The sequence below is a fragment of the Thalassophryne amazonica genome, chromosome 6 (assembly GCF_902500255.1).
Source record: "Thalassophryne amazonica chromosome 6, fThaAma1.1, whole genome shotgun sequence".
Taxonomy (NCBI): Eukaryota; Metazoa; Chordata; class Actinopteri; order Batrachoidiformes; family Batrachoididae; genus Thalassophryne; species Thalassophryne amazonica.
Window position 1 is genome coordinate 110,095,142 of NC_047108.1, and position 25,196 is coordinate 110,120,337.

The window sequence follows — 25,196 nt, forward strand, 5'->3', positions numbered from 1 at the left end:
TTTATCCAAAGCTCTGGTACAATAGGAATTATGACTAAAATCTGTATTAAAATCACCAGCAAGAACAAGATATGGCACATCTACATCATTATATGCAGTATTAATGTCATTTAAAACTGCACTGTACTCAACAATGTTATGACCAAGACGATTGTCATCGCAGGGCGTGTATACACACACTAGCAAAAACTTGTTTTGACCAGTATCTACAATGACAGCAGAAAAATGTCATGATATATTGGAGTAACCTTGGCATTAGTATTGGCTTTCCAAACAATCATTACACCGCCATAAGGTCGACCCCTCAAACACTCACTCTCGTTCATGGCACTAGCACCATATGTGACTACATTATCCCCAAGTTGGTCAAACCAACCAAATTGGCTCTTAAAAAGACCATGTTCTTGCACCATAAAAAAAAAAAAAAAAAATCACATTTTGTGAACAAATCTTGTAAAAACACAAGTCGTGCTGATGCAACATATTCACAGTTATAGCTGATAAAAGTCAGCTTATCTACTGTGAGGTGAGAGGTCTTATTGGCCATTGTCAGTTCTGTCTGTTCTCTCATTTGCATCAGTACGAAGCCTCCATCGCTGGTCCTTGACACCAAGTGGCCACACCTCAGGATGGAACACCATATCTTTGTCAGCAGTATCAACAGACAACCTAAAAGATTAAAAATTTTGCATTGACATTAGAAGTCAGTATCAGATCAAAGTTTCTCACAACATTATCACTGATGAACGTCTTGAAATTAGCATCATTAGTCTGAGGTAACACTCTTGATATGAAAAAGTCACGTTTCGGTGGTGGAGCACCACGGATGACGTCACTCTGCACACTACCCTGGATAGTACGCTTTCTCCCATGAGGTGGGGAGTTGTTATCCCTGTTGTTACCGCGGTTACTATTGCCGCGATTATTATTGCCTCAGTAATTGTTGCCCCGCTTATTGTTGCCCTGGTTATTGCTTCCACAATTATTATTGCCCTGGCTGTCGTGACCACCTTGCCACCATGACCGACTAGGAACCAGTTGTTCCCACCAGAGGAACCAGCATGGCCACCACCAAACGTTGGTTTGGAACCAGGAGGTTTGTCACCAGTCACTGAACCACCCAGGGTATGACCAGCTGTAGTTTCACCAGTCACCAGGACAGACATTTGACTGACTGCACCATCACCTCCCGTCTCATCAGCAGCAGGACCACGACCGCCAGACTCGTCATCTCTGTATACAGGAACTTCAGTATCCTCATCATTGCTGGGTGCAAATGCACCACCACCAGTCATCTTCTTTCTGCCATTAGGAACAAAGGAGGCCATTTCAGCAAATGTTGGATTAGGTGGGGCGAACCTCTCCTGCAACAGTGTATCATGAGTCTTCACATCATTCATAACGGCGTCTATGTTATCACCATGTCTTATTGTTCTCGCCACATTCTCACTGAGATTATTCTCGAGTTTCCTGTATTTTTACTCAAGTACAAGGATTCTCTGCAAAACAGCAAAGTTATCAATGTCCTTAGGATCACAGTTTGGCAAATTCTGTAGATCTATAGCAACAAAATTTGTGGATATTTTGTTGTGATGAAGCTCAAACATTGCACTCACTATATCAACAGTCACATCAGCTTTCATCTTATCTTGACCATTGCGCCGCTGCCTCAGCTTTGTTGACAGTTTTTCCCCACTCGATGACACACCCGCCGAGGATCAAACTCTGGTTATTGGCGACTCTGTTTTGCGAAATGTGAAGTTAGCGACACCAGCAACCATAGTCAATTGTCTTCCGGGGCCAGAGCAGGCGACATTGAAGGAAATTTGAAACTGCTGGCTAAGGCTAAGCGTAAATTTGGTAAGATTGTAATTCACGTCGGCAGTAATGACACCCTGTTACGCCAATCGGAGGTCACTAAAATTAACATTAAATCGGTGTGTAACTTTGCAAAAACAATGTCGGACTCTGTAGTTTTCTCTGGGCCCCTCCCCAATTAGACCGGGAGTGACATGTTTAGCCGCATGTTCTCCTTGAATTGCTGGCTGTCTGAGTGGTGTCCAAAAAATGAGGTGGGCTTCATAGATAATTGGCAAAGCTTCTGGGGAAAACCTGGTCTTGTTAGGAGAGACGGCATCCATCCCACTTTGGATGGAGCAGCTCTCATTTCTAGAAATCTGGCCAATTTTCTTAAATCCTCCAAACCGTGACTATCCAGGGTTGGGACCAGGAAGCAGAGTTGTAGTCTTACACACCTCTCTGCAGCTTCTCTCCCCCTGCCATCCCCTCATTACCCCATCCCCGTAGAGACGGTGCCTGCTCCCAGACTACCAATAACCAGCAAAAATCTATTTAAGCATAAAAATTCAAAAAGAAAAAATAATATAGCACCTTCAACTGCACCACAGACTAAAACAGTTAAATGTGGTCTATTAAACATTAGGTCTCTCTCTTCTAAGTCCCTGTTGGTAAATGATATAATAATTGATCAACATATTGATTTATTCTGCCTTACAGAAACCTGGTTACAGCAGGATGAATGTTAGTTTAAATGAGTCAACACCCCCGAGTCACACTAACTGTCAGAATGCTCGTAGCACGGGCCGGGGCGGAGGATTAGCAGCAATCTTCCATTCCAGCTTATTAATTAATCAAAAACCCAGACAGAGCTTTAATTCATTTGAAAGCTTGACTCTTAGTCTTGTCCATCCAAATTGGAAGTCCCAAAAACCAGTTTTATTTGTTATTATCTATCGTCCACCTGGTCATTACTGTGAGTTTCTCTGTGAATTTTCAGACCTTTTGTCTGACTTGGTGCTTACCTCAGATAAGATAATTATAGTGGGCGATTTTAACATCCACACAGATGCTGAGAATGACAGCCTCAACACTGCATTTAATCTATTATTAGACTCTATTGGCTTTGCTCAAAAAGTAAATGAGTCCACCCACCACTTTAATCATATCTTAGATCTTGTTCTGACTTATGGTATGGAAATAGAAGACTTAACAGTATTCCCTGAAAACTCCCTTCTGTCTGATCATTTCTTAATAACATTTACATTTACTCTGATGGACTACCCAGCAGTGGGGAATAAGTTTCATTACACTAGAAGTCTTTCAGAAAGCGCTGTAACTAGGTTTAAGGATATGATTCCTTCTTTATGTTCTCTAATGCCATATACCAACACAGTGCAGAGTAGCTACCTAAACTCTGTAAGTGAGATAGAGTATCTCGTCAATAGTTTTACATCCTCATTGAAGACAACTTTGGATGCTGTAGCTCCTCTAAAAAAGAGAGCTTTAAATCAGAAGTGCCTGACTCCGTGGTATAACTCACAAACTCATAGCTTAAAGCAGATAACCCGTAAGTTGGAGAGGAAATGGCGTCTCACTAATTTAGAAGATCTTCACTTAGCCTGGAAAAAGAGTCTGTTGCTCTATAAAAAAGCCCTCCGTAAAGCTAGGACATCTTTCTACTCATCACTAATTGAAGAAAATAAGAACAACCCCAGGTTTCTTTTCAGCACTGTAGCCAGGCTGACAAAGAGTCAGAGCTCTATTGAGCTGAGTATTCCATTAACTTTAACTAGTAATGACTTCATGACTTTCTTTGCTAACAAAATTTTAACTATTAGAGAAAAAATTACTCATAACCATCCCAAAGACGTATCGTTATCTTTGGCTGCTTTCAGTGATGCCGGTATTTGGTTAGACTCTTTCTCTCCGATTGTTCTGTCTGAGTTATTTTCATTAGTTACTTCATCCAAACCATCAACATGTTTATTAGACCCCATTCCTACCAGGCTGCTCAAGGAAGCCCTACCATTATTTAATGCTTCGATCTTAAATATGATCAATCTATCTTTGTTAGTTGGCTATGTACCACAGGCTTTTAAGGTGGCAGTAATTAAACCATTACTTAAAAAGCCATCACTTGACCCAGCTATCTTAGCTAATTATAGGCCAATCTCCAACCTTCCTTTTCTCTCAAAATTCTTGAAAGGGTAGTTGTAAAACAGCTAACTGATCATCTGCAGAGGAATGGTCTATTTGAAGAGTTTCAGTCAGGTTTTAGAATTCATCATAGTACAGAAACAGCATTAGTGAAGGTTACAAATGATCTTCTTATGGCCTCGGACAGTGGACTCATCTCTGTGCTTGTTCTGTTAGACCTCAGTGCTGCTTTTGATACTGTTGACCATAAAATTTTATTACAGACATTAGAGCATGCCATAGGTATTAAAGGCACTGCGCTGCGGTGGTTTGAATCATATTTGTCTAATAGATTACAATTTGTTCATGTAAATGGGGAATCTTCTTCACAGACTAAAGTTAATTATGGAGTTCCACAAGGTTCTGTGCTAGGACCAATTTTATTCACTTTATACATGCTTCCCTTGGGCAGTATTATTAGATGGTATTGCTTAAATTTTCATTGTTACGCAGATGATACCCAGCTTTATCTATCCATGAAGCCAGAGGACACACACCAATTAGCTAAACTGCAGGATTGTCTTACAGACATAAAGACATGGATGACCTCTAATTTCCTGCTTTTAAACTCAGATAAAACTGAAGTTATTGTACTTGGCCCCACAAATCTTAGAAACATGGTGTCTAACCAGATCCTTACTCTGGATGGCATTACCCTGACCTCTAGTAATACTGTGAGAAATCTTGGAGTCATTTTTGATCAGGATATGTCATTCAAAGCGCATATTAAACAAATATGTAGGACTGCTTTTTTGCATTTACGCAATATCTCTAAAATCAGAAAGGTCTTGTCTCAGAGTGATGCTGAAAAACTAATTCATGCATTTATTTCCTCTAGGCTGGACTATTGTAATTCATTATTATCAGGTTGTCCTAAAAGTTCCCTAAAAAGCCTTCAGTTAATTCAAAATGCTGCAGCTAGAGTACTGACGGGGACTAGAAGGAGAGAGCATATCTCACCCATATTGGCCTCTCTTCATTGGCTTCCTGTTAATTCTAGAATAGAATTTAAAATTCTTCTTCTTACTTATAAGGTTTTGAATAATCAGGTCCCATCTTATCTTAGGGACCTCGTAGTACCATATCACCCCAATAGAGCGCTTCGCTCTCAGACTGCAAGCTTACTTGTAGTTCCTAGGGTTTGTAAGAGTAGAATGGGAGGCAGAGCCTTCAGCTTTCAGGCTCCTCTCCTGTGGAACCAGCTCCCAATTCAGATCAGGGAGACAGACACCCTCTCTACTTTTAAGATTAGGCTTAAAACTTTCCTTTTTGCTAAAGCTTATAGTTAGGGCTGGATCAGGTGACCCTGAACCATCCCTTAGTTATGCTGCTATAGACGTAGACTGCTGGGGGGTTCCCATGATGCACTGTTTCTTTCTCTTTTTGCTCTGTATGCACCACTCTGCATTTAATCATTAGTGATCGATCTCTGCTCCCCTCCACAGCATGTCTTTTTCCTGGTTCTCTCCCTCAGCCCCAACCAGTCCCAGCAGAAGACTGCCCCTCCCTGAGCCTGGTTCTGCTGGAGGTTTCTTCCTGTTAAAAGGGAGTTTTTCCTTCCCACTGTAGCCAAGTGCTTGCTCACAGGGGGTCGTTTTGACCGTTGGGGTTTTACATAATTATTGTATGGCCTTGCCTTACAATATAAAGCGCCTTGGGGCAACTGTTTGTTGTGATTTGGCGCTATATAAAAAAATTGATTGATTGATTGAGTTTGTCACCATAATGCTCGTTGAGCACATCACGGGCGTGCATGATGACATTTTCACAAAAACATCTTCCAACCACTTCCTTGATATTTTTCTTAACACATCTCTTCACATGACATTGCACAAATGTTAAGAGTTCATTCTGGATGTATAAGGCAGGCTCACCCACTGAAGTATCACCAATCTGTGACATTCTGGCAGCGTCACTATTGAGCAATAACTAAAGAAACTCACTAAGACGTGTGTAGCGAGTTTCAGTGCATTCCTTAAAGCAGCCGAAAAGCGTCTCCAATCCCAACAAGGCGTGTGGAAATCTCTCCAAATCTCTTCAGCCCGCTAACCTCCCCAGTTAGCAGGCCAAGCTAACTCAGCTAGCATTGCAGGCCTCAGGCAGATTAGTCAGCAATAAAACAGGAAACGTTTTAAAATCTGTTTTGAATCAAGGTCCGAAATTAGCTGTAAAGCACTTTGATGATGAAACACTGGACGCAGTGTGACGCGGGTCGAAGAAAAATTTGCTAATACATTCCTTTAGCTCCTCCCTCAGTATGCGTCTCACTCCTCTCTCTCTAGTGTCCCAGTCTGTTACATTTAAAACCTATGTTCCTAAACTGCTAATTTATTCAATAAATAAAACTCCAGTTGTGTTGTCTGAAATCACCACTCTTGAGAGGCTTACAGTGAGGAAAATAAGTATTTGAACACCCTGCGATTTTGCAAGTTCTCCCACTTAGAAATCATGGAGGGGTCTGAAATTTTCATGTTAGGTGCATGTCCACTGTGAGACATAATCTAAAAAAACATCCGAAAATCACAATGTATGATTTTTTTTTTTTTATAATTTATTTGTATGTTACTGCTGCAAATATGTATTTCAACAGCTGTGAAAATCAGTGTTAATATTTGGTACAGTAACCTTTGTTTGCAATTACAGAGGTCAAACATTTCCTGTAGTTTCTCACCAGGTTTGCACACACTGCAGCAGGGATTTTGGTCCACTCCTCCATACAGATCTTCTCCAAATCTTTCAGGTTTGTGGTTTCAGCTCCCTCCAAAGATTTTCTATTGTGTTCAGGTCTGGAGACTGGCCAGGCCACTCCAGGACCTTGAAATGCTTCTTACGGAGCCTCTCCTTAGTTGCCCTGGCTGTGTGTTTGGGATCATTGTCATGCTGGAAGACCCAGCCATGACCCAGCTTCAATGCTCTTACTGAGGGCAGGAGGTTGTTTGCCAAAATCTCGCAATACATGACCCCATCCGTCCTCCCTTCTATACGGTTGTCCCATCCCCTTTGCAGAAGAGCACCCCAAGAGTATGATGTTTCTACCCCCATGCTTCATGGTTGGGATGGTTTTCTTGGGGTTGTTCTCATCCTCTAAACGGTAAGAGGAGTTGATTCCAAAAAGCTCTATTCTGGTCTCATCTGACCACATGACCTTCTCCCATGCCTCCTTGTGCAGGTCTACAGTTTTAGCCCTGGTGTCCTTAGATGGCTCTTTGGTCTTGGCTATGGTGGACAGGTTGGAGTGTGATTGAATGTGTGAACAGGTGTTGTTTATACAGGTAACAAGTTCAAACAGGTGCAATTAATCCAGGTAAAGAGTGCAGAATAAGAGGGCTTATAATAACAGGTCTGTGTGAGCCAGAATTCTTGCTGGTTGGTAGGGGGTCAAATACTTATTTGCAGCAGTAACATACAAATAAATTATATATATATATATATATATATATATATAAAAATCATACATTGTGATTTCCTGTTTTTTTTTTTTTAAGATTATGTGTTACAGTGGACATGCACCTAAGATGAAAATTTCAGATTCCTCCATGATTTCTAAGTGGGAGAACTTGCAAAATCACAGGGTGTTCAAATACTTATTTTCCTCACTGTAAACCCATGGGGAGATCGAATTTAATTGAGCAACAAAGTAACCATCATCAGTTATTCACTTTATGTTTATTTAGCGCTGGAGTCCTAATAAAGCTGCCAAAAATAGCACTGTGGGGCTTTCCAGCCAGCCCATCCAAAAAAAAGTATAACTTATCTCAATAGTGGATTTTATGTATTCCCCATGGTCCGTATATTCATATCTTACGGTCTATAGGACCTTGCTAGGAAATTTAAAAATTGACCCTCATGTCACATATTGGTGACCCCCTTTCATGAAATGACCCATGTCCAATAAACTATAAAGGGCATTGAGGTGCAAATAAAATGAGTATTATTGTGAACAATTATTGCAATAATAAAAATAGTCTCCAGGTTAAGAATACTTTAAATTTGTAGTCAATACAGTTTACACATTACTACATTCAGATGAACGACTTCTACATTTATTTGCCCATCAGAATAAGCTGACTTTGTCAAGAGTCATATATTCAGGGAATGAAAGTGAAATGCGATAGATGGCTTGTTTCGACAGGAGAGCTCATCTCGATGCATGTAACCGTTGATTTATGGTACGGGAAGCTCAACCAGACATAACACTGGCACGAGAATCAAACCTGCCAATTTTAAATAGTCACAACAGCGTTACAGCTACTGTGCTTTTTTGTCATTTCACCTGAGTTTTTTTAACTGCATGGCTGCTGTGTGCAAAACCACACCGTGGTCAGTTGACGAGTTGCAGACGTTTTCATTGCAGACGAATTCATAGAAAACTGGACGGAAATTTCAGCAATGCAGGGAAAAGCTTAAAAAGCTTAAAAGGGCTGCAAGTGGTTTAACCACAGGAACGCCATTTACGGACACCGCCCAGCAAGCAACGGGAGGCAGGGTGACCGAGAATCGGCCACAGTTTTTTTGGAGGCAATAATGGAGAATGGTAAATGTTTTTCTGACTTTACAGTCCGTAGTCTGCTTGAAAGCACTGTTTAATGTTCCTTATCCCATTGGTGGGAAGTGCTGATGGAGAAAGCGAAACTTTTCGAACCACTGAATCAGTATGAAGCAATTGTGTTGAAATTATAAGCATTTCAAAGCATTTGATACAAATAAATATGGTGACATCTGCTTCAACATAGCACTTCAACATAGCACTTGCATGGAACAATAAAAGGCAAGATGTCATGAAACAGTCATGCACTGTTATGTCTATGAAATAATAAAGGTTCAATATTCATCTTGAAATTTTTGACTATTTTTTTCTTTTAAAGACATTAATAATATACTTGTGTTATAATGTGATTGTGCCACCATAAATTACTGTAAGAACACATACATACATCTTCAACCACTTATCCGGGATCGGGTCACAGGGGCAACAGCTCCAGCAGGGGACCGCACACTTCCCTTTTCTGGAGCACATTAACCACCTCTGACTGGGGGATCCCGAGGCATTCCCAGAACAGTGTGGAGATATAATCTCTCCACCTAGTCCTGGGTCTCCTCCCAGATGGACGTGCCTGGAACATCTTCCTAGGGAGGTGCCTAGGTGGCATCCTTACCAGATGGCTGAACTATCTCAGCTGGCTCCTTTCAACATGAAGGAGCAGCGGCTCTACTCCGAGCTCCCCATGCATGACCGAGCTTCTCACCCTATCTCTGAGAGAGACACGAGCCACCCTCCTGAGGAAGCAAATTTCGGCTGCTTGTACCCGCGATCTAGTTCTTTCGGTCATGACCCAACCCTCATGACCATAGGTTAGAGTAGGAATGAAGTTTGACTAGTAGATGGGTAGCGTCGCCTTTTGGCTCAGCTCCCTTTTTGTCACAACAGTACGGTAGAGCGAATGCAGCACCGCACCTGCTGTGCCGACTTGCCGGACGATCTCATGCTTCATTGTTGTTTCTCATGAACAAGACCCCGAGGTACGTGAACTCCTTCACGTGGGGCAAGACCTCATTTCCTACCTGTAGTAGACAATCCATCTGTTTCCTGCTGAGAACCATGACCTCAGATTTAGAGGTGCTGATCCTCTTCACAATCGCCTGCGAACCGATCCAGTGAGTGTTGGAGATCACAGGCCGATGAAGCCAACAGGACCACATCATCTGCAAAAAGCAGTGACGAGACCCTGAGCCCACCGAACTGAAGATCCTCTTCCCCCGACTATGCCTTGATATCCTGTCCATGAATATTACAAACAGGATTGTGGCAAGGCACAGCCCTGGTGGAGGCCAACCCCCACCGGAAACAAGTCTGACTTACTGCCGAGCACCTGACAGCGCCGCCTTTGTGAGTACAGAGATTGGATGGCCCAGAGAAGGGGCCCCCTCAATCCATACTCCCGCAGCACCTCCCAAGGGTGGATTGACCATTGGGATTCCTGGGATTTTTCACAGTGGGCCAATCAATAATTGACCGATGGCTGCCCATTTTTTCTTTTGGCTGTGCCTTGTCATGGTAACTCCCCCGGCCCAGGGAGAGAGGTATGCACTGGCCTGCAGAGCTCAGCATCAGCCTGCAGAAAAAGCATAGGCCCAGTGGCTTGTCTGTGAAAAGAATCCTTGACCCAATTGTGCCCTATGAAAGGCTACAGAGGCCCAGGAGTCCTACTCACATGTTCTAGACCCCCCCCCCCCCCCCCCCCCATCCAATCACCTTTAATGATAAGCAATCATGATGAGAAAGAATGAAGCAACACAGCAGAACACAAAAAATAAAGTGAGTCACAAAATGGAGAAAAACCGTAAAGGCGGTGCAGAAGAACAGAAAAGTGCAGTAGGTGAATAAAAACAAATAATCTAATTGATTACAAGATCTGTGATTAGCTAATCTAAAAGAATCAGATTTAATTGCATGTACAGTAAAACTCGCATATAATGGATTCAGGTGGACCAGCAAATGTTGTCCATTGTAATCAAAATCTGTTATATGTATAAAACGGACAAAATCCATTACATTTATATAATGGATTGGTATAGTCGGGAGGCACCGAACGATCTACGGGGACTCCTGATTTGGGACCAACCTAATTTAATGGGTCAAAAGTCCCTCTGAAAAAAAAATAAAGGCCTGTCTTAAAAAATCAGCGGGCATTAAGAAGAACAAGAGAATAGGCAAGAACTTTATTAATCCTGAAGGAAATTGTTTTGCCAGAGTGCTGAAACACTAAACATTGCTTTGAATGTATTTATTTATTTACAGTGAAAATAACATGCATATGCAAGATGACTGAAGACACTTGCACAAGATGTTGACAGTATTGCGCATAGCTCTGAATAACTGAAAACTCTGATCATCATGTATTCATCCTGCAGAAGGGGGAGGAGTTATACAGTCTCATTGCCACAGGTAGGAAGGACCTCCTGTGGCGTTCTGTGGTGCACCTTGGTGGTCTCAGTCTGTGGCTGGAGGGTGTCTGACAGGATGTCAGTGCGGCATGCAGGGGGTGGGAGGTGTTGTCCCGGATGGTCATCACCCCACTCCTCAGATCTATGTGTGTTTGGGGCATTTTAATAACTTGTGGTAAAATGAGAGGATCTGGGTTATTTCTGATCTTGAATTGATATTAAATCAGGAAAATGTCTGTAAAAACACTACTAGAATTATGGGAGTTTGGAGATGTTAAAATGTGATTTTGCACAATATGACTCCTTTAATAATTATCTTATTGACTCATTTGCACAGCTGGGCACTCAGTCTGTGAGGTCTTAACAATGCCGGCTGGCATGACAATAATTGAGCCTGTGGATTTTTTTAAATAGTGGGCAGCAGTGTTGGGGAAAGTAACTTTGGAAAGTTACTTCATTAGTTAATCTATACAGTTATATTTTACAGTTACTTCTTACGGCAGCTGCTGAATATAATTAATAAAGTTATATCATAATCTAATTTGGTTATTTTTAAGATTTAGTACTCAGAAAAGTAACATTAGTTACTTTGCTGATTAGTTACTTTTCTGATTGCTCAATCTTACGAGTTACATTACTTATTAGTTGCAAGTTTTCTGCAGATTCTAATAAAGTAATTGCATAAAGCTACTAATGAAGTAACTGCATAAAGCACCTGTATAAAGCAACTAAAAAAGTAACTAAAAAAGTAACTTGTCAAAGTTACTTTCCACAACACTGGTGGGCAGTTTAATTAGATGTGGGGTTTTTTTGTTTTTTTTTTTCATTTTAGCCACTGTTTTTTTTTTTTTTAATGCCTGGGCAATACGAGGCAGTGGGTTGTACCAACAAAGGCAGAAAGAAGATTAAAATCCTTCACAATATGAAAAACAAAACATAGCATGTAAAGTTTGGGCAGCGTGGCTCCTCGGCACAGGCTAGTATGTCATAAAGCATAATGATGACACGCCAAGAGGATGATGCATCACATCCATCAGTATCAGCGTTACTCTGGGGGCAGCACGGCCCCTCCTGGGGCAGGGCAGCAATTCACAATGAATACACAACATAAATGACATACACTCAACAAAAATATAAATGCAACACTTTTGGTTTTGCTCCCATTTTGTATGAGATGAACTCAAAGATCTAAAACTTTTTCCACATACACAATATCACCATTTCCCTCAAATATTGTTCACAAACCAGTCTAAATCTGTGATAGTGAGCACTTCTCCTTTGCTGAGATAATCCATCCCACCTCACAGGTGTGCCATATCAAGATGCTGATTAGACACCATGATTAGTGCACAGGTGTGCCTTAGACTGCCCACAATAAAAGGCCACTCTGAAAGGTGCAGTTTTGTTTTATTGGGGGGGGATACCAGTCAGTATCTGGTGTGACCACCATTTGCCTCATGCAGTGCAACACATCTCCTTCACATAGAGTTGATCAGGTTGTCAATTGTGGCCTGTGGAATGTTGGTCCACTCCTCTTCAATGGCTGTGCGAAGTTGCTGGATATTGGCAGGAACTGGTGGTACACGCTGTCGTATACGCCGGTCCAGAGCATCCCAAACATGCTCAATGGGTGACATGTCCAGTGATTATGCCGGCCATGCAAGAACTGGGACATTTTCAGCTTCCAAGAATTGTGTACAGATCCTTGCAACATGGGGCCATGCATTATCCTGCTGCAACATGAGGTGATGTTCTTGGATGTTGGCACAACAATGGGCCTCAGGGTCTCGTCACGGTATCTCTGTGCATTCAAAATGCCATCAATAAAATGCACCTGTGTACTTCGTCCATAACAGACGCCTGCCCATACCATAACCCCACCGCCACCATGGGCCACTCGATCCACAACATTGACATCAGAAAACCGCTCACCCACACGACGCCACACACGCTGTCTGCCATCTGCCCTGAACAGTGTGAACAGGGATTCATCCGTGAAGAGAACACCTCTCCAGTGTGACAAACGCCAGCGAATGTGAGCATTTGCCCACTCAAGTCGGTTCCGACGACGAACTGGAGTCAGGTCGAGACCCCAATGAGGATGACGAGCATGCAGATGAGCTTCCCTGAGACAGTTTGTGCAGAAATTCTTTGGTTATGCAAACCGATTGTTTCAGCAGCTGTCTGAGTGGCTGGTGTCAGACGATCTTGGAGGTGAACATGCTGGATGTGGAGGTCCTGGGCTGGTGTGGTTACACGTGGTCTGCGGTTGTGAGGCTGGTTGGATGTACTGCCAAATTCTCTGAAACTCCTTTGGAGACGGCTTATGGTAGAGAAATGAACATTCAATACACGAGCAACAGCTCTGGTTGACATTCCTGCTGTCAGCATGCCAATTGCACGCTCCCTCAAATCTTGCGACATCTGTGGCATTGTGCTGTGTGATAAAACTGCACCTTTCAGAGTGGCCTTTTATTGTGGGCAGTCTAAGGCACACCTGTGCACTAATCATGGTGTCTAATCAGCATCTTGATATGGCACACCTGTGAGGTGGGATGGATTATCTCAGCAAAGGAGAAGTGCTCACTATCACAGATTTAGACTGGTTTGTGAACAATATTTGAGGGAAATGGTGATATTGTGTATGTGGAAAAAGTTTTAGATCTTTGAGTTCATTTCATACAAAATGGGAGCAAAACCAAAAGTGTTGCATTTATATTTTTGTTGAGTGTAGTTGTATGCAAACGTTTGGGCACCCCTGATGATTTCCATGATTTTCCTTTATAAATCATTGGTTGTTTGGATCAGAGATTTCAGTTACATATATCATATAGCAGACAAACACGATGTTTGAGAAGTGAAATGAAGTTTATAGGATTTACAGAAAGTGTGCAATAATTCTTTAAACAAAATTAGACAGGTGCATAAATTTGGGCACCCCAACAGAAAAAATACATTAATATTTAGTAGATCCTCCTTTTGCAGAAATAACAGCCTCTAAATGCTTCCTATAGCTTCTAATGAGAGTCTGGATTCTGGTTGAAGGCAGTGGCGGTTCTAGACCAATTTTACTGAAGGGGCCTGGCTGGGGCCAGAGGTTTTATCAGAGGGGCACATTCAACCTCGGGCAAAAAAGACAAAGATTCAAAATCTTATTTGATTTATTTTTATTTTCATAAAACTACGGATTAATGATTATAGCCAAAGTGAATGGTCAAAATATTACATTTGAGACACAAATATAAAAAATTATAATAACATTTTACAGACTGTACTGACTAGAGAAAATAATCAGCAGGTGAACTGATAATGAAAATAACTGTTAGGTGCAGCCTTGGTTCAGTTTCAAGTCCAAACTTAAATAAAATAAAAATGAAAAGACACTGGCTGCCCTGCTATTACAGCAACTGTATTCTGCAGTTTTGGTGGTTTCTGGCAAACCGATCAACAAATGAGTCAAGACTCAATGCCTTTGCCCTCCAAGACTCGATGCTCAGTACACCCAGATTGCTTAATCTCTCGTCATTCATGGTGGATCTGAGGTATGTTTTCACAAGCTTTAACGTAGAAAAACTCCGTTCACAAGAAGCAGTACTCACTGGAATTGCAACTGCTATTTTACAGTCTGTAGAGCTCAAAAAACACTTCTTTGTATGGCTCAATGAACTGTACTAGCTCTACTGTACTAGAGGGTCTCTGCATCCCAGTCTGTATTTTCCTAAGATCCTTCTGAACTGATGTAGTTCATGCCCCAGGTCATCATTATTTGAATCATACAATCGAGCAAATGAAAACAGAGCTGTCTCTTTCAGGAATGCATCTTTTTTGGGATTTAGAGCCTGATGCTATTCATTATGTCATGGTTTCTACTAGAAAATCGTCTTTCAAGCTCACTGAGCATTAGGTCAATGACAGGGTAGAAAACGTTTGTACGAAACCCATCTTTATCTTGTTCTGACTCTCTCTGCCCAACAGTGGTCAGTACACAGTGCTCACTGAGTTTAGAGCTTAGCGTTTTTTGGCGTTTTGCAGTTGATGGTGTTGGTTCACACTGCCCAAAAACATTTAACACTCATCCCACACATTATCAAAAAACAACTCCTGCCTGAAATCATTCAATGTCTGAACTAAAGCTTCAACTAAATCTACAGCTTTTGAAATGTCAAGTGTTGAAGACTGTAGCATATCAGACAGAAGTTTTGTTTCTCTAAACACTTTACAGAGTGTGATAAGATGCACTATGAATTCAAAATCTATTTGTGCCAGCAGACCTCGATCCTCAACAGATCTTTCACCATTACATTCTTCGGATATCTCTTGCAGTAGTCGCTTAAGGGCAGGCAGTCTATCCATGATGTTACGTAGAGCTATAAATCGTCATGCCCAACGAGTGTCACTTAAACGCTGGAGCTCTCTTGGTGCACCTGGTGCTGATCCAGATGTGAACACATATAGTTTTTCTAGTAAGTAGAAGAACTCCTCTACCTCTGGGACAGCTTTGACTGTATCTACTAAAACTAGATTTAGACAGTGGGCGGTGCAATGGATGTAAAAGGCATATTTTGCCTCCTCTTTGATTCTCACCTGTACCCAGAATGCTTACCACTCATGACAGATGCCCCATGATAAGCTTGGCCTACAACATTTTTTTTTTTTGTACTCTAGACCATGATTTTCCAGTATGTGGATTATTTTCTCACTAAGCCCTGCTGCATTAAGTTTCTCTGTGGATTCAAAATGGAGAAAACTTTCCTGGATAGTTCCATTGTAGTAGTACCTTAGTATGAGAGAGATCTGTTCCTTTTTCTTTACATCTTTTGTTTCGTCTACTATGATGCTAAAGACCTCACTGTTTTTCATTTCTTCTGTAATTTCAATTCGAACCATGTCTCCTAAACAATCCAGAACCTCATTCTGAATGATTTTGCTTGTGTGCTTTGCATTATGAATGGAAGTCAACCTTTTTTTAACAGCTTTGTCGTGGTTAGCGATTGTGTCTAAAATTGCCCTGAAGTTTCCTTTATTATCTGAGTCTGCAGACTCATTGTGACCTCTTTGGGCCATGTTTTGAGTGGCAGTAAGTAACAGCACTTCCCCTATTGTTTTTATGTGTTCCCGATTTTCTTTGACCTGTCTGTTGTGCTCCTTGTTTAAGACATTGACCAGTGTTGCATTAGCTGCTGTAGCTCTCTGATAGTCCCTCCATGTAACCATGGCTTGTTTGTGCTGCTCAGACCTTGCATGCAGTGCAACCCCCCCCCCCCCCCCTCTTTGTAAGATGCTTTTTTCCAGTTTTTGAAACCAACTGGTGAATCAAAGACTGTGTCTGGGCTATTGGGAGGGCTAAAATGTCTGTAAGTGTAACAATACGCAGAGGCCAACTGTTTTGAATATTCAAGCCAGGGGTGGATGTGGTACCAGGCTGCCTTGAAGCTCCTCCTCCTGTCCCCCATCAAGTCCCTTGGAAACAACTTTAGGTCCGGCTGCATTGGTGGGTCTTCTTTACATTTGCTGATGTCTGTGGAGAAAGACAAACCGAACATATGTAAATAAACATATATTCTGCATGGACACAGCATATAAACTGCAGTTACACTGACACTACTTAAGCACAAACACTGTCTAAATCATTTCACTGTATTTATTTATTAATGTTATTTATTAATTATATTCATTAATTACATTTTTATTGTATTCAGTACATTCTTTCATTGTATTTTAAACCCTGACCAAGGACTAAGACTGCAAATTAGCTGAAGGTAGACATCTTCGAAGCATCACATTTTCCCATTTTTTTTTAAAGGCAGTGTTGTATGTATTGTCCCTGTTAAATAAACATTAAAATAAAAAGTAACACACACACACTAAGCAGGCAGATGTTCTTTTCAGCAGTGGTGGGCACAGATAACCAAAAAATTAGCTTCCATAACAGATAATAAGATAACTGAAAAGTTATCTTTGATAAAGATAAACCGATAAACCACCCAAAAATGTATCGGAAGTTACAGATAGTCGATAACCGATACATTCCGGTGTTGTCTATGGGACATTTGCAGTTACTAAACAGCTGAAATTGATTTTTAACACAAAAGCGGTAAAAGACCTAAAGAATAAAAAAAGAATGTTTGACCATACTGCCCCCTGCAGGAAGCAGCACAGACAAATCCTGCATGCACCCACGAAATCAACTCTTTACTAATCATAATCATTTTTCTTTCAACATTCTGCCCCTTCATCCACACTACGTCGTTTAAAAAAAAAAAAATCCATATCGAACCGTATAAATCTGTTGTAATTAGTCTGCCAAACCTCTGGGTGGCGGTACTGATTAAAATTCTATCCAATCAGGAGCCTTATTCTCTTGTCACTTCCACAAAAACTAAAAACATGGCGCCAACCTCGTCCGTGTGGACCAATAAGGAGTCGGAATTACTTCTAACCGTAGTTTTAGAATACAGAGTTAACAAATATATGCACACAAAAAGCGCCTGGACAATGGACAATACCAACACTTTGAGAGCAGCCATGTACCCAGACGTTTAATACTGCCATGAACACTCCTGGCCAGTAGATGGCAGTAGTGGACTTGAAAAAAGTCAAACAAAATTCCAGATAATCTGTGTCTGCTACATTTAAGATGTGTGGAATTTAACAAACGCAAATACACTAACGTCTATAAACCCAGAGAATATATTCATGAGAGTTTTAGGCACTAGAGTTTAATGCTGTTATCTGTGGATCCTGAACAGCATGTCGGAAATGCATTTGTCCTGTCATGAATGTCTGAGATTTCCTTATGCTACCCATAATGCATTGCTGCCTGGCACAGCATGTGCTCACAAAACCTTAAAAATTATCACATTACTTTAAAACGAAAACATATATCTGATATTTTCACTTTATAAACTTCAGACATGACAATAATTTTAAATAGCTTGTCTAAAATGAGTGGTTAAAATTTGAACCATAAGTTAAACATGTATGCCTCTGGATGACTTGGTGACATTGCGATTATATTAATATGGTGTTAAAGGAAATGACTTTTTTTTTGGTCACCAGTTCACCTTTGCTTACAGACGATAGAGTGGTTTCTGTTTGTAGAGAGTAGAACAACATGCCTATTAGGAAACTTTTAACAGGTAGGTCTCAACAGCTTTAACAGTTTTAAAAATGTTTTTCACTGTTCAGCTTAGTTTAGTATGTTATCGCTCTAAAAGTTATCGGACGGTAATTCATCGGAAGATAATTAGTCCGATGATGGTTTTTAAATTTATCTATAAAGATAATCTGATAATGAAAACATTATCTTTGATAATTATAATTATCTGTTATCGGATTATCGGAAGTGTGCCCACCACTGCTTTTCAGTATCACAAACCTGATGGTCCAGTGCTGGTGGACGCACATATATTCTGTCTGTTTCTCACACTTCTCTTGTCTCTCACTTTCAGCTTCCTCACTCTCAGGATCTTCATCTGTCTCTCTTTCTTGCTCTGTGCCCTCTATCTGAAAACCAGTGGCTCTCTCTCTCTGTGACGCTCTCAACTTGCTTCTCTTCAGCTCTCTCAACACCATCATCTGGCTCTGTCTCAATGTCTCCCTCATTGTTATTCATCTTTTCTTACAGAAATAGGATGTAATGTCCTTCTCTTCATTTTGAACTATAGACAAAAAGCAATGGAGAGGAATACACAACACTTCAGCAACCCAGTATATAAATTACATTTGTTATAATAGGCTACTGTTGCGGGCTTGCTTGGTTTTGTGTTGTGGTAAGGTTAACTAACATTAGCTAGAAGCATGCAGTCAACTCAAGCTGGCATTAATGGCTGGTCTGGCAGGCTGCTAAGTTAGCCAACAACAAATCTTGACCAGATGTCTTACCTTGTAACAATATTGTGCTTCTGACAGTCTCTTGTCGGGTGGATGGTAACTCCGCTCTCATCTTTTTCACCATGTATCAACAAAACTGACCGCCATTTCTTCTTCCTTGTAGTAAACCACCGCTTTCAGTGGTGCAGCACACTAAAGGATCCGACTAGAATGTTGAGCCACGCGCATTAGTTCCGCCTTTTGCGTCAACGCAGTATCACAATTTTAATAAGCACTATATAATCTTCGTTCGGGGGGGGCCACAGGGGGAGCCAGACTCAGTGTTACAGGGGCACTGGCCCCTGCCCCCCCCCCCCCCCCCAGAACCGCCACAGGTTGAAGGTATTTTGGACCATTCTTCTTTACAAAACATCTCAGGTTTGTTGGTTTCCGAGCGTGGACAGCCCACTTAAAATCACACCACAGATCTTCAATAATATTCAGGTCTGGGGACTGAGATGGCCATTCCAGAACATTGTCCTTGTTCCTTGTGTTTTGGTTTAGCTGTAACAGGAGTTTCTGGCCACATCATGGACCCAGCGGGAGCAGAACTGGTTGGCAAAGCCCTCAGCTTGCAGGGAGCCTTACTGGGACAGCAGCAACAGCAACTCCAAACACTTTCTGAACAGCAGCAGGCTTTAGCCGCCCAGCTATCGCAATTGTGCTCTCAGTTATCTAATCTCAGTGATCAGCTGTCACATAGCCTCTCTGCACCCACTTCACCATCCTCTCCGTCCACACTCTCTCCACCTGCACCTGTTCCACATTCTCATGAGGCTATAATTTGCAATCGGCCCTGATCTTTGATCATCCGATGCGGGGACAGGCAATCTCCATGAGATCATCATCACTCACTCAGGAGAACCGCAGTGTGGCGGCATATTCAGTTGAGTTCCGGGTACTCGCCATGGAGTTCGGCTGGAATGCTGCTGCACTGTGCGGTGTTTTTGTTAACAGGTTATCCAAAATGCTCAAGGATGAATTGGTGATCCAGATTACTTAGACAAACTTATATCCCTGGCAATAAAGATAGACAATAGGTTGAGGGAAAGACCGCGGGAGAGAGGCCGAAAGGCTGAACGCATGCCTTCCCCTCAGATCCCTCCACGAGTAGGTCCCGTGCCTTCTTCCTCGCACTCCACCAGGTTTTTAGAAGGTTTTTAGTAAAAAATCCTACACTCTCCCTTCCACCGCACAGACCCTATGACTGCTCCATCAGTTTGCTTCTGGGCACGTCCCTCCCATCCAGCTGGCTGTACAACCTGTTGCGTCCAGAAATGGAATCGATGTACATTCAAGATTCCCTGGCCGCAGGACCTATCCGTCCTTCATTCTGTCCCCTGGGGGCAGGCGTCTTTTTCATATGGAAGAAGGACAGGACCTTAAGCCTCTGTATTGACTTGCCTGGGTTGAATGCTATCACTGTATGCAATAAATGTCCACTTCCACTCCTTGATTCAGCATTTGATTCCTTTCGTGGGGCCTCCATCTTTACCAAACTTGATCTGCGCACTGCTTACCATCTGGTTAGAGTAAAGGAGGGAGATGAGTGGAAGATTACATTTAACACCCCTTTAGGTCATTTTCGAATATCAAGTCATGCCCTTCAGTCTCACCAATGCTCCCGCCACCTTCCAGGCACTAGCTAACGACATACGCCGTGATTTTCTTAATTGTTTTGCCTTTGTATACTTAGATGACATTCTGATATTCTCCAAAGATCTCCCAGACCATTTCAGTCATGTCCATCTTGTACTTAATCATTTGCTGGAAAATCGTCTATTCATCAAAGCTGAGAAGTGTCACAGGGGCAGCAGCTCAAGCAAAGACCTCTCGATCCACACACACCTCCCCCAGCTCCTCCTGGGGAACCCCGAGGCATTCCCAAGCCAGCTGTGAGACGTACTCCCTCCAGTGTGTCCTGGGTCTTCCCCAGGGCTTCCTCCCGATGGGATGTGCCCGGAACACCTCTCCAGCGAGGCGTCCAGGGGGCATCCGAAAAAGATGCCCGAGCCACCTCAGCTGGCTCCTTTCGACGTGGAGGAGCAGCGGCTCGACTCCGACCTCCTCCCGAGTGACCGAGCTCCTCACCCTATCTCTAAGGGAGCGTCCAGCCACCCTGCAGAGGAAACTCATCTCGGCCACTTGTACTCGTGATCTTGTTCTTTTGGTCATGAGCCAAATCTCATGACCATAGGTGAGGATTGGAATGTAGATCGATTGGTAAATCAAGAGCTTTGCCCCCCTACTCAGCTCTCTCTTCCCAGACCCAAGTTTTTGCCTCTGCGACCGCACAGGCTGCAACAAGCTTGGCCTGCCGGTACCTGTCAGTTGCCTCCAGAGTCTGTTGGGGAAAAAACCACCTACAAAAATAACCTTTACTCAAAACATAGAAAATCTCAGGTTTCCCCTCGTGAGTCTGTGGGCAGTGCAAATAGAATACACACAGACAACAATAATTTAAATTCAAGTTAATCCTACCAGATTTATTAAAACATCAGAGCAGATCAGTCATCAAAAATCATTCATCTTTGCGCAAAAATGGGTTCAGAATGCATACACATCTTTAATGTCACAAAACCAATACCCACAGCATGTGCAGCAAAAAGAAAAACAGAGTTTTTTAAGCTTGCAGTTCAGAAATCTGTCTGGGCGGGGCTTCCAGTCCCACATGTCCTCAGCCTCATGTAATAATGTAACTCCATGAAGTCCATAAAGCAGGCATTGTTGTTAATCCTTAATCGTCCAACGTTGTTCATTATTTTCTTGTTTTCAGCTCCGTATGAGAACAGGTCTATGTGTTCAGTTTAGTGGTGTAAATTGTGTCTCTACAGACACTTTCAAGGTTGCCTCCCCGATAACAAATAACCCAGTCATTGTTCTCCCTGTGGAAGCAAAGTTCTTTCACAGTCAAAATATGAGATCACTCACATTTTACAGAATGCAGAAGCAGCAATTAATTTTGAACAATGCAGTCATTCAACTCTTCATTATTGATCAGCGTAGTTCAAACATAAATGTACAAACCATTTGATTATAAACAGAGGCAACAACATTATTTGCAGTTCACATCTTGACCTCATAACCTTTGAACATATCATGAAACATCATGTCAGGTATTAGTCATGACTTTATTAAAAATGGTCAATGTCTGACATGTTTTAAACCAACATGTTACACCCTACTTAAGCATATGTTATTTATGAAAACCTTAAAACAAAACACTTTACTGATTTGAGAGTCAACACATGTTCAACATGTTCAATACAATTCATCATAAGCACATATTTCAATCATTAATCAAACCGTATAATATTGTATCATTTCAAAACCATCATAAATCAGTTGAACACCTATCAAAGCATAGGCATACACATTTTCATTCATTCGACATCATGATAAAACCGTTAAACACATTATGGCACAAGTATACACTCTATTCAACTTCATTCATTCAATACAATATCTAGTTCATTTAAACCTGCATGGTGTACATACTTCTAAACATTTGTTACTTTTTATAAATAATGAACACAAAACCTTTTATTCAGTTTTGTAACTTTTAGCATTGTTAGCATGCAAAGCTAATTATGAGTAAAATAGCATATATTTTCATTTATTCTTTACAAGTCCCACCTGCCAACAAAGACAAGTAGGACTTCTTCAACTTGACGGCATCCCTTACTTCCAGCGTCCACCACCGGGTTCGGGGATTGCCGCCGCGACAGGCACCAGAGACCCTTCAACCACAGCTAGGAGCGGCTGCATCGATAATGGAGGTGGAGAACATGGTCCACTCGAACTCCATATCTCCAACCTCCCCCGGGATCTGGGAGAAGTTCTCTCTGAGGTGGGAGTTGAAGACCTTGATGACAGAGGGTTCCACCAGTCATTCACAGCAGACCCTGACGATACGTTTGGGCCTGCCAGATCTGACCGGCTTCCTCCCCTCCCAGCGGATCCAACTTACCACCCGGTGGCAATCGGTCGACAGCTCAGCCCCTCTCTTCACCCGAGTGTCCGAGACATGTGGCCGAAGGTCAGATGATATGACTACAAAGTTGATCATTGACTGGCTCAGGGTGTGCTGGTGCCACGTGCACTTATGGACACCCTTGTGCTTGAACATGGTGGGTGTTCGTGATGGACAAACTGTGGCTAGCACAGAAGTCCAACAACTGTACACCGCTCGGGTTCAGGTCGGGGAGGCCGTGCTTCCCAATCACCCCCCTCCAGGTCTCACTGTTGCCCCCCACGTGGGCGTTGAAGAACAATGAACAACTCCTAGGAGAACAATGGAGTCCCCAGTCAGAGCACTATCTAGTACCCCTCCCAGGGACTCCAAGAAGGTCGGGTACTCTGCACTGCCGCTCGGCCATAGGCCGAGACAACAGTGAGAGACCTGTCCCCGACCCGAAGGTCCCTACGTGACCCTCTTGTTCACCGGAGTGAACTCCAACACATGGCAACTGAGCTGGGGAGCAATGAGCAATGCTACCCTAGCCCGCTGCCTCTCCCCGTGGGCAACGCCAGAAAAGTGGAGCACCCAGCCCCTCTCCAGTAGTTGGGTACCAGAGCCCAAGCTGTGCATGGAGGTGAGCCCGACTATCTCTAGTCGTACCTCTCAACCTCCCTCACAAGCTCAGGCTCCTTCCCCTGGTGATATTAATTCATCAAAATTAACGCTTTATTTTGACAGCTATAATTTTAGTACTTAACAGTGACGACACCTTGCAGTCATTACAACATTGTACACTGGACTTACTATTTACAAGGTACCTAGGAAGCTAGCGACAGCTACAATTAACTTACCCTTGTGTCGTCTCTTAGTAGCTTGTGTGCGCTTGTCTTCAGTTTCATACTGTTGTACTACTTCCCAAAGTGTCCTGTACTTTTCAAGCATGTTTTGTCTCACTGTCTGCAGTCTTCTCTTAAAAACCCACAGAGCAAGAACACATCACCTCCACTGTTTATGTGTTTGTGTCACATATAAATCGACGGCAGTTTTGTGCAGCTGAACTCTGATGACCCCATCCACGTTGAGGAGGTTCTCAAATGTAATGGAAAACAGCATGCCTGGTACCAAAAGTAGAGTCAAGCCAAACCGAGCTGAGTAGTGCTAGACCCTGGGTCATGGAAAAGGGTCTTTAGAGATGGAGTTCATCACAACTAACAACATCCAGTGACTTCAGTCCAAACATCACACAGTCAGGCAGGGAACTGCCATGTAGTTCAGCCATCATCGAAGATGTAATCAGCAACATCTAGAAAAAGAGAGACAGAGCAGAACTCTAATCAGCTGGAACAAAGACCTTGCAGACACCAATTCTTAGCAGCAAAGAGACAAAGTAACAGACAGGATGCAAATGTGGTTACCAACAGCTTGTCCTTTGCTCACAGTCCAAGAATTTAGATATGATGAGACCAGAGTCCTGCTCCAGTGGTAGTAACAAAACACAAGATGGAAGGGGAATTAATTCAGTACAATACTAATAAATTAGTTACAGTATATGAAAGGGAGAACAGATGAGTAATCTGGATTTGAATGTCTCCAGAGAATCTGTTTTATCTCAGCAGACAGAGTTTTCCATAAGTCCAGCAGGTTCACGATAAGGAAAATCTCTGTGACCTGCTGACTTCTTTTTAACCTTTGGAGAATGCAGAGCATCGGCTGGTATATAAGGTTTCATCAGGTTGGTCAGAAAGGGAGAACTGAAGGATTTTGTACGTGTCTTGCAAAACCTTAAAATCTGACCTCACACGGGCAAGGAGGCCAAAATTGGGGTAATGTGAAACCTTCTGCTCCTAGTCAGAACTCCAGCAGCAGCATTTTGAACCAGTTGGTGACCTCTGATACTGGACTGCAGTAATTCAAAGAATAGGACGTTACAGTAATCCAGTCTAGAAGAGACAAACGCATAGATCAGTCTTTGTGTCACCCACATTACAGGATAGAATGAATTCTCACAGTATAACAAAGGTGATAAAAGCGTTCTTAGTGATTTCTCTAATGTTTAGGTCAGTGTGGCATCAAAGATCACCTCAAGGTTTTTCACTTTATCACTGTGACATATAACACACGCGCCCAAGGTTAACGTTAGATGGTCTAACTGATGCCTGTGTCTCGCAGAATCAAGGACCATCATCTTTGTCTTGTCAGAGTTTAAAAGTAACAAATTGTGAAACATCCAGTTTTTATCCCCCGCTGGCCAAAGGCCGAAGGGGGATTATGTCATGGTGATGTCTGTCTGTCTGTCTGTGTTTGTCCGAAAAAGGGTAAGTGTTCTGAAATCAACTCCTGTCACATTTTTAGGAGGGATTTTGTGAAACTTGCTACGAGTCTTTGTTATAGGTTCATAAATATAATTAAAATTAAATTTATT

General features: G+C 42.3%; 1 protein-coding gene across 1 annotated transcript in view; it reads left to right on the top strand.

The window, feature by feature from the left end:
• Window positions 1-25,196, top strand: part of clcn6 (chloride channel 6) — a 192,142-nt gene that overhangs the window by 86,253 nt on the left and 80,693 nt on the right. The window lies entirely within an intron of this gene.